We start from the raw sequence: 14,597 nt of genomic DNA on the forward strand, positions 1-14,597 counted from the left end.
GCTTTTTCTTTTTCTTATGTGCACTTCAATCGTTTAAGAAACTATTTTTTACAACACCCATCACGAATGGCATCCGGAAACAGCAAGCCTAATTTAAACTCCGACATTGAAACTATAACACGAGTTTAAAAGCTATATTATGTGGTGACATCCACAGCATTGTAGTTCAATTTTTTACCGCTAGAGAGCAGACTATGTACAGTGAGCATGGCTCCCTGTGAACTCAAAGCAGCAGGCTTGACTTGTAAAAGAACCCAACACAACACTTCCATGAAGTGTTTTTAAACTTTTCAAGGCATTTATTTTGATTCAGCAAAATGCAGGTCGCAACGGCAAATTCGTGCTACCGCATAAAAAGCTGTCAATAACTTTTCATGATAGCCATGTTTCCAGAAAACACCAAAAGTCTTGGAAGAAAGCCTGTTTCGGCCCTAGTTGTAAAAAAAACAAAAAAAAAAAACAAAAGGGAAGGGAGTCCGTCCGGGAATACCAGGTGCTGAAACCCTTTTCTTTTTCTTTCCCACGTCAATTGTGAAAGGAAACTTTTACCACAGCCATCAAGTCCCGCCGCTGCTTGGCATGGTTTCAGGGGCGATTGTGTCTATAAAATGAAAATTTCTGAGCGATCTCACAGCTTACGGCCATACTACCCTGAGAGCCCCCGATCTCGGAGGCTAAGCAGGGTCGGCCTGGTTAGTACTTGGATGGGAGACCGCCTGGGAATACCAGTTAGCGTAAGCTTTTTTTTTTTTTCTTATGTGCACTTCAATCGTTTAAGCCAAGAACTTTTTACAGCACCCATCACGAATGGCATTTTCATGACATTTATTTTGATACAGCCAAATGCAGGTTTTGTGCACTTCACTTTTCCGTTGGGCATTCGCGTAGAACCCTATTCCAGTTACGGCCAGATTCTTTTAGACTAGTGGTCCCCAACCTTTCTTGCGCCACGGACCGGCTACGCTTCAGAAATATTTTTGCGGACCTGCCTTTATATATATAAATAAACAATAAATCTATATAAATAAATACTACATTTATAATAAATATATATAAATACGATTAAATAAAATGATACGACTGGCATAAAAACAAATATAAACCACATAAAAATAAAAGTCACCATTACGTTGAATTATTGGGAGCACCGAGCTTGTTTCTCAGAAACGAGCCGGTCCCATCCAGGCGTAATCGGAGACAATGAAACCCGAAGTGGTTAAGGTTTGTCTTTTAATGCAGGATGCTTGGTCTCCATGTGCCGAAGCAGTTTTGAAGGCTTCATTGGCTCGCTCGCTAGTTTCAGGGGCGATTGTGTCTATAAAATGCAAAATGTTGGGTCACCTCACGGCTTACGGCCATACTACCCTGAGAACGCCCGATCTCGTCCGATCTCGGAAGCTAAGCAGGGTCGGGCCTGGTTAGTACTTGGATGGGAGACCGCCTGGGAATACCAGGTGCTGTAAGCTTTTTCTTTTTCTTATGTGCACTTCAATCGTTTAAGAAACTATTTTTTACAACACCCATCACGTATGGCATCCGGAAACAGCAAGCCTAATTTAAACTCCGACATTGAAACTATAACACGAGTTTGAAAGCTATATTATGTGGTGACATCCACAGCATTGTAGTTAAATTTTTTACCGCTAGAGAGCAGACTATGTACAGTGAGCATGGCTCCCTGTGAACTCAAAGCAGCAGGCTTGACTTGTAAAAGAACCCAACACAACACTTCCATGAAGTGTTTTTAAACTTTTCAAGGCATTTATTTTGATTCAGCAAAATGCAGGTCGCAACGGCAAATTCGTGCTACCGCATAAAAAGCTGTCAATAACTTTTCATGATAGCCATGTTTCCAGAAAACACCAAAAGTCTTGGAAGAAAGCCTGTTTCGGCCCTGGTTGTAAAAAAAAAACAAAAAAAAAAACAAAAGGGAAGGGAGACCGTCCGGGAATACCAGGTGCTGAAAGCCTTTTTTTTTTTTCTTTCCCACGTCAATTGTGAAAGGAAACTTTTACCACAGCCATCAAGTCCCGCCGCTGTTTGGCATGGTTTCAGGGGCGATTGTGTCTATAAAATGAAAAATTCTGAGGGGTCTCACGGCTTACGGCCATACTACCCTGAGAGCGCCCGATCTCGTCCGATCTCGGAGGCTAAGCAGGGTCGGGCCTGGTTAGTACTTGGATGGGAGACTGCCTGGGAATACCAGTTACCGTAAGCTTTTTTTTTTTTTCTTCAATCGTTTAAGCCAAGAACTTTTTACAGCACCCATCACGAATGGCATTCGGAAACTGCAAGCCTAGTTTTAACTCCGACACTGAAACTACAACACGAGTTTAAAACCTACATTGTGTGGCGACAGCCACAGCATTGCAGTTCACGTTTTTACCGCTAGAGGACAGACTATGTACAGTGAATAAAGAGCATGGCTCCCTGTGAACTCAAAGCAGCAGTCTTTACTTGTAAAAGAACCCAGCACAACACATTGCGCTTCCATGTATTGTTTTTACCTTTTTCATGACATTTATTTTGATACAGCCAAATGCAGGTTTTGTGCACTTCACTTTTCCGTTGGGCATTCGCGTAGAACCCTATTCCAGTTACGGCCAGATTCTTTTAGACTAGTGGTCCCCAACCTTTCTTGCGCCACGGACCGGCTACGCGTCAGAAATATTTTTGCGGACCTGCCTTTATATATATATATAAATAAACAATAAATCTATATAAATAAATACTACATTTATAATAAATATATATAAATACGATTAAATAAAATGATACGACTGGCATAAAAACAAATATAAACCACATAAAAATAAAAGTCACCATTACGTTGAATTATTGGGAGCACCGAGCTTGTTTCTCAGAAACGAGCCGGTCCCATCCAGGCGTAATCGGAGACAATGAAACCCGAAGTGGTTAAGGTTTGTCTTTTAATGCAGGATGCTTGGTCTCCATGTGCCGAAGCAGTTTTGAAGGCTTCATTGGCTCGCTCGCTAGTTTCAGGGGCGATTGTGTCTATAAAATGCAAAATGTTGGGTCACCTCACGGCTTACGGCCATACTACCCTGAGAACGCCCGATCTCGTCCGATCTCGGAAGCTAAGCAGGGTCGGGCCTGGTTAGTACTTGGATGGGAGACCGCCTGGGAATACCAGGTGCTGTAAGCTTTTTCTTTTTCTTATGTGCACTTCAATCGTTTAAGAAACTATTTTTTACAACACCCATCACGAATGGCATCCGGAAACAGCAAGCCTAATTTAAACTCCGACATTGAAACTATAACACGAGTTTAAAAGCTATATTATGTGGTGACATCCACAGCATTGTAGTTCAATTTTTTACCGCTAGAGAGCAGACTATGTACAGTGAGCATGGCTCCCTGTGAACTCAAAGCAGCAGGCTTGACTTGTAAAAGAACCCAACACAACACTTCCATGAAGTGTTTTTAAACTTTTCAAGGCATTTATTTTGATTCAGCAAAATGCAGGTCGCAACGGCAAATTCGTGCTACCGCATAAAAAGCTGTCAATAACTTTTCATGATAGCCATGTTTCCAGAAAACACCAAAAGTCTTGGAAGAAAGCCTGTTTCGGCCCTAGTTGTAAAAAAAACAAAAAAAAAAAACAAAAGGGAAGGGAGTCCGTCCGGGAATACCAGGTGCTGAAACCCTTTTCTTTTTCTTTCCCACGTCAATTGTGAAAGGAAACTTTTACCACAGCCATCAAGTCCCGCCGCTGCTTGGCATGGTTTCAGGGGCGATTGTGTCTATAAAATGAAAATTTCTGAGCGATCTCACAGCTTACGGCCATACTACCCTGAGAGCCCCCGATCTCGGAGGCTAAGCAGGGTCGGCCTGGTTAGTACTTGGATGGGAGACCGCCTGGGAATACCAGTTAGCGTAAGCTTTTTTTTTTTTTCTTATGTGCACTTCAATCGTTTAAGCCAAGAACTTTTTACAGCACCCATCACGAATGGCATTTTCATGACATTTATTTTGATACAGCCAAATGCAGGTTTTGTGCACTTCACTTTTCCGTTGGGCATTCGCGTAGAACCCTATTCCAGTTACGGCCAGATTCTTTTAGACTAGTGGTCCCCAACCTTTCTTGCGCCACGGACCGGCTACGCGTCAGAAATATTTTTGCGGACCTGCCTTTATATATATAAATAAAAAATAAATACTACATTTATAATAAATATATATAAATACGATTAAATAAAATGATACGACTGGCATAAAAACAAATATAAACCACATAAAAATAAAAGTCACCATTACGTTGAGTTATTGGGAGCACCGAGCTTGTTTCTCAGAAACGAGCCGGTCCCATCCAGGCGTAATCGGAGACAATGAAACCCGAAGTGGTTAAGGTTTGTCTTTTAATGCAGGATGCTTCGTCTCCATGTGCCGAAGCAGTTTTGAAGGCTTCATTGGCTCGCTCGCTAGTTTCAGGGGCGATTGTGTCTATAAAATGCATAATGTTGGGTCACCTCACGGCTTACGGCCATACTACCCTGAGAACGCCCGGTCTCGTCCGATCTCGGAAGGTAAGCAAGGTCGGACCTGGTTAGTACTTGGATGGGAGACAGCCTGGGAATACCAGGTGCTGTAAGCTTTTTCTTTTTCTTATGTGCACTTCAATCGTTTAAGAAACTATTTTTTACAACACCCATCACGAATGGCATCCGGAAACAGCAAGCCTAATTTAAACTCCGACATTGAAACTATAACACGAGTTTGAAAGCTATATTATGTGGTGACATCCACTGTTAGGGTTTTTCAAATTATCCTTATCGTATGATTATGTTGGAATGCAACCAGTAATAAATAACCTACCTTGTCTCATCCTACACAAGGTCGTAAAACATCCCCTGATATGTTTTGACTAGAGCACAAGGGCTTCCTATTCAGTCTACTCTTACCCCCACTCTTTCTCTTAATAAATATGCCTTTGCAGTTGGGAGAGGCTCCAGATTTCATTCCTGTAGCGAGTGATCTCTCCACCTGCAGGTGTCTAAAAGAACTTGCTTGTCTTCCGTGTGGTTCTTGCAAAATAAGTTGGAGTGAGCAAATCTCTAACATTTTGGTGCCGAAACCCGGGACCCCTCATACCCGCTATCTGTCTGACGAAGAAGGACGTGCTGCATTGTCGACAAGCCAGCGTCCACTAGGAGGACCTGGAGGAGAAAGTCCTGGGAAGAGAATTCTTCGCTGGGCCAGCATCTTAGGTCTGCCTTCGTCTGACAGAGGTGGATTGACGGGACCCGGCAGTGCAACGAACCAGGGGACAAGTACCGTAATTTCCGGACTATAAGCCGCACCGGACTATAAGCCGCACCAGCTCAAATTCAGGGATATTTTAGTTTTTTTCTTACATAAGCCGCACCGGACTATAAGCCGCACGTGCACATGAGTTTTTTGCAAAGAAAGACGGTACACAGAAAGCCGTAAAAATCCATAAATACGCCGCGCCTTCTGAATAAAATGCATTAAAAGTTCACATTCATTACAACTTGTTTTTGGTGAGCAAAATGTCATTAGAATTGAATTTAAATGCTGATTGATTGGGTTTTAATACAACGTAGATGGTCCAAACAGCGCCACTGCTTTGTGTAATCTCTGAGTCACATGGCAGAGTAAGAGAAAGGGTTTAGAGCCCTTTGACGCAGGTAACCTAGCGTGCATTCCTACTAAAGCTCATAATAGTCACAAACAACATAGCCAGAATAAGCAGCAGCCATAGTAGTGTTTTAAAATAGTATTTTTGTTGTTTTTTTCTTCAAGATACGGCACAACAGTGGTTCACAGCCTTTTTACGAGTGTATAAAAGCGATCAAGTCATCACATAAATCACGGAAAAAATCTTCTATAAGCCGCACCTGACTATAAGCCGCAGGGTTCAAATTTTTGGAAAAAAGTCGCGGCTTATAGTCCGGAAATTACGGTAAGTTAAAGGCCTGAAGTTGTGTGATTGTGTTGTTGTTTGTGAAACGCGTAAAAAACCACAGGTGCACGAGAGATACGGCTTTGGTTTGTCCAAGCTATGAGATACGGCTTTGGTTTGTCCGAGCTATGAGATACGGCTTTGGTTTATCCGAGCTATGAGATACGGCTTTGGTTTATCCGAGCTCTGAGATACGGCTTTGGTTTGTCCGAGCTATGAGATACGGCTTTGGTTTGTCCGAGCTATGAGGCCTAAAAAAGCGCTGGAGTTTGTGTGATTGAGTGTGTGACTGGTAGGATAAATTGACTAAAAAGCAGTTCTAGCGTTTATCCACGGCAATAAAACAGGCTAGTAATCTGTTGAAAGGTCAATTTAAACCTGCATTGAGGATCCTCAAAGAAAAAAAAAAAAAAAAATTGAAAAAAAATGTAAAACCTTAAACTACTAAAATTAAGATGGGAAATAAGAACGGTAAATCTCTTGCTCTGCTCTTCTTTAAAACGAGAAGTTCATGGCAAGTAGATTTCTTAATTGTATGCAATACATGCTGAAGTGGAAGAAAATGTATGGAGTACAAGGAAATTTGAAATGTGGAAGAAGTGGTAGAAGTGCTAGAGTGTGGTTGAAAGCTTCACAAAGAGATGAGAACGAATTCAAGAGACAAAAGCTAGAAAGATGAAAACTGATGAGGTCACAAGTGTTTGTCAGACCAGGAGACAATAAGGCCCCTGTGAGCAGGTGCAAAGCCTCATCTCAAGCAGCGGCTCAAGCAAGGGGCAAGAGGAGTTTCCGGTCCTATGGAAATCATGTATCGAAATTTAAAAGATCTGAAACCTCTCCCAGAGGTAATCAGAGGAGCCGGATCAGTGGGAGACTGCTCCTCCCCAATTGTAGGACAAGCAGACTGAAGAACTCCTTTGTCCCCCAAGCCATCAAGCTATTCAACTCCTCACTGGGGAGGAGGTGACATGGACATGAACAGGGACATGGAGATGCTTGTAATAACTGTACACATTCTTCACGTCAATATACAATGCGCAATATTATGGCAACTACTGTGTAGTGTTTTTACCTCCCTCGATATTCTTGCCTAGTTTATCTTTTGGCCTCTTTTACATTTCATTGCTATCTCTTGCACTGTGTGTATTTCTGCATCTTCTGTATATCTTGATCTCTTGTGTTTTTCTTGTGTATCTTGTATTTTACTGCTGCTGAACACAGAATTTCCCTGAAGGAGTAATCCCAAGGGATTAATAAAGTTGAGTCTAAGTCTAAGTCTATGACAGCAAAACATGTCATTGTCAGGTTATCAAAAATCTTTTTAGATTGTTAGAGCCCCTGTCCACACAAGAAGTATGACAATGCTGTTTGTAAGCCCAATTACAAATGAATAGGGATCAAATTGTGTTACACTGAAGTTAAAATATGCAAATCAAGTGGTAAAGAAATGCAACTTGCTTCTAGAAGATAAATAAATAAAATTAGAATGTGCTGTCCTCGTGTGCATGGGAGGGACCAGCTCATGATCGACCACAGGAAATGGCCAGCCTGTGACGAATCATTGTTGCTGAGACCTACCTTCCGCACGCGAGAGCTGTGCATGTGTGTGCGTATGTGTTAAGTTGATGAAGATTGGCTAAACTTTTAGTATAAAGAAATTTGCTAGACTGTTGTCTATTCAATTTACACCGCAGAACAGAAACAATTTTGACAGATAAAAATGAAAGAAAAAGAGAGAAATCTGTTTGCGAGCAGAAACTAATCCACACTAGTGCATGTTAGTGTCAAGCCCTCATGAGAAATTCGGAGTTAACAAAACAACAGAACATGCTTTCAGGAATTGGGAGAAGCTAAATTGTGAATTTAAGATTTTGCAATGCTACATTTAATAGGAATAATTGATTGGTTGTGTTATAAGATTATGCAAAATTCTAATTGCAAGCTAAATCTGAGAGATTGAGTTCTTCAAATTTAAAAACAAAGAAAAAATTCAGATTAATTTGCCAGTTGTTTGTTTTAGTTACGTTTTTTTTTTAATTGGTGGATTGTTCTACCAGGAAACTTGAGTTGAAAATGATATATGAATGTTGTTCGGTGCAGCGTCGGCAGTAATGCGGACCCTGTACCGGTCCGTTGTGGTGAAGAGAGAGCTGAGCCAAAAGGCAAAGCTCTCAATTTACCGGTCGATTTACGCTCCTACCCTCACCTATGGTCACGAGCTATGGGTCGTGACCGAAAGAACGAGATCTCGGATACAAGCGGCCGAAATGAGTTTTCTCCGCAGGATGTCCGGGCTCTCCCTTAGAGATAGGGTGAGAAGCTCGGTCATCCGGGAGAGACTCGGAGTAGAGTCGCTACTCCTCCACGTTGAGAGGAGCCAGATGAGGTGGCTCGGGCATCTTATCAGGATGCCTCCTGGACGCCTCCCTGGGGAGGTGTTCCGGGCATGTCCCACCGGTAGGAGACCCCAGGGACGACCCAGGACGCGCTGGAGAGACTATGTCTCTCAGCTGGCCTGGGAACGCCTTGGGAACCCCCGGGATGAGCTGGATGAAGTGGCTGGGGAGAGGGAAGTCTGGGAGTCCCTCCTGAAGCTGTTGCCCCCGCGACCCGACCCCGGATAAGTGGAAGAAGATGGATGGATGGGATGGATGGATATGAATGTTGTGTGGTGAGCTTGGATGAAATGGGACCAATGTGATAAGAAGACTCCTTTTTGGAGACTGTATGAGATGCATATGATGAGCATTGATGAATGATTGCCTGAATGAAAGGTTGAATGGTTGAAGTCGTTGGCGACTACTATAGAAAATTAGTAGAGCGACTTTGATGAAAGAGTGATTTTGAGCGGGTTGAATGCTAAAAAGAAAACGTAGCTTTTGGATTGATAGTTAACTAGAGAAAAAACTGGAGAACCAGTAACACATGTAGAAGATGTGTGAACTGAGAAATTAAGAAGCGTTTTGGAAAGAAAGTCAAATTAAAAGATGATGAAATCATATGTAGTAATACAACACTTTACTACATATGGATTCTCTAAATCATACAATTGAGTAAAATAAAACATACGTTTTGATTCGTATTCAAATTTCTAAGATTCTTGTGATAAACAATGAGAAAACGATTGAAAAGTAACTAAAGAAACTACAAGAAAGTGAAAATGTCTAATCATTTGCTAGCTGAGTCACTCCCCATTCGGGGAGGGCATCCATTTACTTGCTAAGCTAGTTGTCAAAACAGTCCAATTGCCACGAAAAGTTGCTATGTGCACGTGTGCAGTACACACACACACACACACACACGAGACTGATAAGGTGTCAAGAGGTAACAAGCTTGCAGACAGAACCACAAAGCTGCAGCGCAAAATACACTTCAAATTTTATACACACAAGAAGCAGATTAGATCACTGAAACATTTTTAAATATGTGCAGCGACAAAGTCCATAGAGTGAAATTCAATTATGGACGAAAAGAGGGGCAAGATTAGAGAATGGCATCTATAAATGACCTACCCCACCAAAGAACCTAAGCTAATGGTGAGCAATATTGAGCCATGGTGCGTGTCACATGGCTCAAGAGGAGGAATAGTGGGGCAGGTCAGTCAGCTTTATACAACATATGGATTTGATTCATATTCAAAACAGTTTCAAAACAAAACAATTTTTTTTTGTAGAGCTTGTTTCAACAAAAACAAAAACACTGAATGCCTCCAATTTAAAAGATCAATTTGACCTTTGCAGGATGATCTGCTGTGTCGGATCTGGACTGCCATGAAAGTATGATGTTTATATGTGTACTTTGTCAACAACCTCTGTAAATGTTAAAGAATGGGATGAATATCTAGAATGAATGTGGATAATTTGTTTCAGGTAACTAACTATAAGAGTAACTGAAAAAAGAAACAATTGATTGCTTATGGCAAAACAAGCTGCAAAGACAGAAAAAAAAAAAAAAATGGATATGTCATATGTATGGATTTGCGACCGATTATTTATGTTGTACCGTTGCCATTGACCAAAGATTGTGTGAAATCTGTCACGTCTAATGGATTGTGAAGTGTGTGACAGAGCAGTCTATATAATATCCATTGACAGAAAAAAAGAAAAAAAAGAAGCCATTGCTTTCAGAGAATGTAGTCAAGCGAAATTGTATATACATCAACATGCCAAGATCTGGGAAAAAAGCTGGTAAAAACCAAAATATCTTTAAATTTGAGAGGCGACGATGATCTGACCGAAATTGATGCAATTGGAGTCCCTAGAGGAGTTCCTTATTAATAAGAATTAAATGACCAAATTGCAGCGGGATGGGAGTCCTCCATTTGCTGCTGGTGAACGATGAACAAGAACGTAGACAGGATAAATTACATCCATTACAACATGCAGAAATTGGGCAAACGGACACAAGCGGGGCTCGAGGCAGTGCATGAACAGCTAGCCACGCCTTCCCTAATGTCGATCCAGAACCACAATGCTCATGATATGTTGTTGTCTGAGAAAGGAGGCGTCTGCGCAATGTTTGGAGAACAATGCTGCACCTTCATCCCCAACAACACCGCCCCTGATGGGAGCCTGACGGATTGCAGGCCTGCGATCCCTCAAAACGAGGATGAAAGAGCACTACAAGTGGATGAATGCTTTTGGGAAGTATAACGCCATTGTGTCCTCAGTGTTGCTGCTATGCTCACCTTGTATGGATGTTGCATACCGTGTCTTCGTGCTCTGTTTAATTGTCTCGCCACTACAGTAATATCGCCCATGGAGGACGAGATTGCTCAGATATACCTAATGTCTGAGCGGCAACATGATGATGTTGATGGCAAAATTCCTGCATCTGTGTTACCAGACTTTTCCCAGATCCATGGGATTCTGAATAATGACATCGCAACGTTTATCCTTTGGTGTAAACATATTTGTCCTCATGAATGTGATCCGATGGCTGAGAGTCGAGAAAAGGGGTTGTTTACGGTGATGTGTGAATTTCAGCAAATATGTGATAAACAGTGGGGAAATGTCAGGATAATTAGTTTTGTAGAAGCGCTGGCCGGCCTGAACCGGAGGTCTCATACCTTCGCTCAAGGCCAACACATCTGCCAGGTTTTAGGGAGTTCTTATACTCCCTTCCTTGTCTTATCTGTGAGAGGCCATCAGTATTTATGAACAGAACACCTTTGTTCTTTGTCTAGCTAAAGAGAAGTTCTTTATCTATTATGCCTTGTAGTTTCTATTTACGAATTGTTGTTGACCGGGACAGTTTTTAAGTTATCCCATATTTACTCAATGTTTTGTTAAGTAGACTTCATGCAAGTTATCTCACATCTGCTTAACGTTTGTTGGAGTGTATGCACGAGAGGTATCTGATGATTTACTCATCATTATTATTGTGGGAAACGTAGCAGGAAAGTCTAGAGCATTGTTTTACAGGGACACGGCATCCAGGAGTTGGATATCAACACCGTGCTGTCACAGTCAAAGATGCTGACCCTTACCGCCCTGGACTTGCAGACAGTGCCTGTGATCAGCTATTCTGGGCAAATGTCAATGTGACTGTTAGAGGATGAACAATACCACAAGTGGCCTACACAGAGAGACCAGCTGGAGTGAATTACACGTTACATCCAAGGTTTATCCGATGCTGCCCGGCAACCGGACAGGAGTGTGTGCACCAGTGTGGGTGACGGACCACACCTACAGGATACGACATCATCAGCTGACAGGAGCACACAACTCTTCTGGACGTCGACGCAGAGCAGTTGCAACCTTTGACCCTCATGACCCTGTCTGGGGTGCGAACGTTCCAGAGGACCATAAAGTATGGTCCGTCGGAGACAAAGTTGTCCTTGCGCTCTTCCCTCAGATTGGGGTTGGGAAACTATCGCTCTTCATCGAGACACTGAACTATCGTTTTCAATCCTTTGTGAATCTCTCACTGCAAGTCAACGATGGACAAAATAGAGAGATTCAGGCTATTAGACTGATGGTCTTGCAAAACAGGATGGTTCTGGACTTGTTGACGGCAGCACAAGGTGGTGTGTGCCACATCATTGGGACTTCCTGTTGCACATACATACCAGGAGAAAATGACACCCACATCAACGACGCCATGAATTCACTGAAGAACTTACAGCAGGCCATGTCTAATGACAAGGTCCCACATCAGTTTGATTTCTTTTCGTGGCTATTCTCTGGCAACTGGTGGCAACTGCTTTTGAAATTGCTGTCTCCTGTGCTTGTTGTGCTGGTGGTGTTGTGCTTGTTTACGTCCTGCGTTATCCCATGTTTGAAGTCTGCTGTGTCGAAGTTTGTGTCCTCTACTGTAGCCCAAGTTCATATACAACTTCTTAGAGATGACGGATGTGATGACGATAATGAAGCGTGGATTGCGTAGATGCTGTTCTATTGAGCATGTTTTACAGAAACTTGATGATTTGACCATCGAAAATGCTTCGCAAGTGATGGATACAATGATGTACTGTTTCTGTGTTTTTGTTTTTTATTGATAGCATTCTGGTTTCTCAGAAACGAGCCGGTCCCATCCAGGCGTAATCGGAGACAATGAAACCCGAAGTGGTTAAGGTTTGTCTTTTAATGCAGGATGCTTGGTCTCCATGTGCCGAAGCAGTTTTGAAGGCTTCATTGGCTCGCTCGCTAGTTTCAGGGGCGATAATGTCTATAAAATGCAAAATGTTGGGTCACTTCACGGCTTACGGCCATACTACCCTGAGAACGCCCGATCTCGTCCGATCTCGGATGCTAAGCAGGGTCGGGCCTGGTTAGTACTTGGATGGGAGACCGCCTGGGAATACCAGGTGCTGTAAGCTTTTTCTTTTTCTTATGTGCACTTCAATCGTTTAAGAAACTATTTTTTACAACACCCATCACGAATGGCATCCGGAAACAGCAAGCCTAATTTAAACTCCGACATTGAAACTATAACACGAGTTTGAAAGCTATATTATGTGGTGACATCCACAGCATTGTAGTTCAATTTTTTACCGCTAGAGAGCAGACTATGTACAGTGAGCATGGCTCCCTGTGAACTCAAAGCAGCAGGCTTGACTTGTAAAAGAACCCAACACAACACTTCCATGAAGTGTTTTTAAACTTTTCAAGGCATTTATTTTGATTCAGCAAAATGCAGGTCGCAACGGCAAATTCGTGCTACCGCATAAAAAGCTGTCAATAACTTTTCATGATAGCCATGTTTCCAGAAAACACCAAAAGTCTTGGAAGAAAGCCTGTTTCGGCCCTGGTTGTAAAAAAAACAAAAAAAAACAAAAGGGAAGGGAGACCGTCCGGGAATACCAGGTGCTGAAAGCCTTTTTTTTTTCTTTCCCACGTCAATTGTGAAAGGAAACTTTTACCACAGCCATCAAGTCCCGCCGCTGCTTGGCATGGTTTCAGGGGCGATTGTGTCTATAAAATGAAAAATTCTGAGCGACCTCACGGCTTACGGCCATACTACCCTGAGAGCGCCCGATCTCGTCCGATCTCGGAGGCTAAGCAGGGTTGGGCCTGGTTAGTACTTGGATGGGAGACTGCCTGGGAATACCAGGAGCTGCAAGCCTTTGTTTTTTTTTTTTTTTTTTTCTCAAAGTCAAAGTCAGCTTTATTGTCAATTTCTCCACATGCCAAAGACACACAAAGAAACCGAAATTTCGTTCCCCGCTATCCCACGGTGACAAGACATGGCCCACAATAGACAATCAAGTAAACAAGTAAACAACAGCGTGCTGAATAAATAATGAATAAATAACACAACAAATAAATAAGTGGAGCAAAATGAGCAAGTGAGCGTACAGCAGACATTCCAGAAAATAGCGCAACAGTGCCGCACGCTACGCAGAAGAGGGTAGCGAGTTCAGGGTCCTAACAGCCTGGAGAATGAAGCTGTTGGCGAGTCTGGTGGTGCGGGAGCGCAGGCTCCTGTACCTCTTCCCAGAGGGCAGAAGGTCAAATAAAGAATGAGCTGGGTGACTCACATCACTCACAATCGCGTTGCCTTGCGGGTGAGATGGGAGGTGTAAATGTCCTTCAGGGAGGGGAGCGAAGCACCAATAATCTTACCAGCCGTATTCACTATGCGCTGCAGGGCCTTCAAGTTCTGTTCAGTGCAGCTACCACCCCAGACAGCGATGCAACTGGTGAGGACGCTCTCAATGGTGCCACGGTAGAATGTAGACAGGACTGCCTGAGGAGCCCCCTTCTGCGTAGTGTAGCAGATGAGGTGAAATCATAATAATGAGGATTATCTTTAGGTGTTACTAGGTTGGATAGGATTAGAAATAGGATGCTCAGAGGGACAGCCAAGTTTAGATGTTTTGGGACAAAGCTAGAGCTGACTTGGGTGTTGTGGACACATCCAAAGAGGAGAGAGATATATGGAGGATGGAGCTGACAGACAAGAGAGGTGGAGAAGATTCATGGATCCAATATAGTGCAGGAAGACATGAAGGCAGGTGGCCTCTGAGAGAATGATGCTGATGGAAAAGGATGACATGCTGAGGAAGAGAAGGATTGGTGTTTGAAGATCTGTTGAAAATGTTCAAAATATTCAAACACGGTAAAAAAAATTCAAGTTAAATCCAACATTTTATAGTCAGAATTCTGACTTTATTCTCGGAATTCCCAATTTAAAGTGAGAATTCCCACTT

At 42.6% G+C, this 14,597-nt stretch overlaps 6 non-coding genes and 3 pseudogenes across 6 annotated transcripts in view; all 9 read left to right on the forward strand.

Annotated features, from left to right (window-relative positions):
* LOC125969673 (5S ribosomal RNA) overlaps nt 1–3 on the forward strand; it is a 119-nt gene extending 116 nt beyond the window's left edge. Inside the window, exon 1 of the ribosomal RNA XR_007481670.1 lies at nt 1–3. This exon is cut by the window's left edge and continues 116 nt beyond it. This is a non-coding gene — a ribosomal RNA (5S ribosomal RNA).
* A 630-nt stretch (nt 4–633) lies between these two features.
* LOC125969670 (5S ribosomal RNA) lies at nt 634–741 on the forward strand (annotated as a pseudogene).
* A 606-nt stretch (nt 742–1,347) lies between these two features.
* On the forward strand, nt 1,348–1,466 carry LOC125969677 (5S ribosomal RNA). The gene has a single exon (XR_007481673.1). It is a non-coding gene; the product is annotated as a 5S ribosomal RNA (ribosomal RNA).
* A 633-nt stretch (nt 1,467–2,099) lies between these two features.
* LOC125969724 (5S ribosomal RNA) lies at nt 2,100–2,218 on the forward strand. Its single transcript, XR_007481718.1, has one exon. It is a non-coding gene; the product is annotated as a 5S ribosomal RNA (ribosomal RNA).
* Nucleotides 2,219–3,047: 829 nt separating this feature from the next.
* Nucleotides 3,048–3,166, forward strand: LOC125969683 (5S ribosomal RNA). The gene has a single exon (XR_007481679.1). It is a non-coding gene; the product is annotated as a 5S ribosomal RNA (ribosomal RNA).
* Nucleotides 3,167–3,796: 630 nt separating this feature from the next.
* LOC125969672 (5S ribosomal RNA) lies at nt 3,797–3,904 on the forward strand (annotated as a pseudogene).
* A 592-nt stretch (nt 3,905–4,496) lies between these two features.
* On the forward strand, nt 4,497–4,615 carry LOC125969657 (5S ribosomal RNA; annotated as a pseudogene).
* An 8,030-nt stretch (nt 4,616–12,645) lies between these two features.
* Nucleotides 12,646–12,764, forward strand: LOC125969692 (5S ribosomal RNA). Its single transcript, XR_007481687.1, has one exon. It is a non-coding gene; the product is annotated as a 5S ribosomal RNA (ribosomal RNA).
* Nucleotides 12,765–13,391: 627 nt separating this feature from the next.
* Nucleotides 13,392–13,510, forward strand: LOC125969718 (5S ribosomal RNA). Its single transcript, XR_007481712.1, has one exon. It is a non-coding gene; the product is annotated as a 5S ribosomal RNA (ribosomal RNA).
* The last annotated feature ends 1,087 nt before the right edge of the window (nt 13,511–14,597 follow it).

Source organism: Syngnathus scovelli, chromosome 5 (assembly GCF_024217435.2).
Source record: "Syngnathus scovelli strain Florida chromosome 5, RoL_Ssco_1.2, whole genome shotgun sequence".
Taxonomy (NCBI): domain Eukaryota; kingdom Metazoa; phylum Chordata; class Actinopteri; order Syngnathiformes; family Syngnathidae; genus Syngnathus; species Syngnathus scovelli.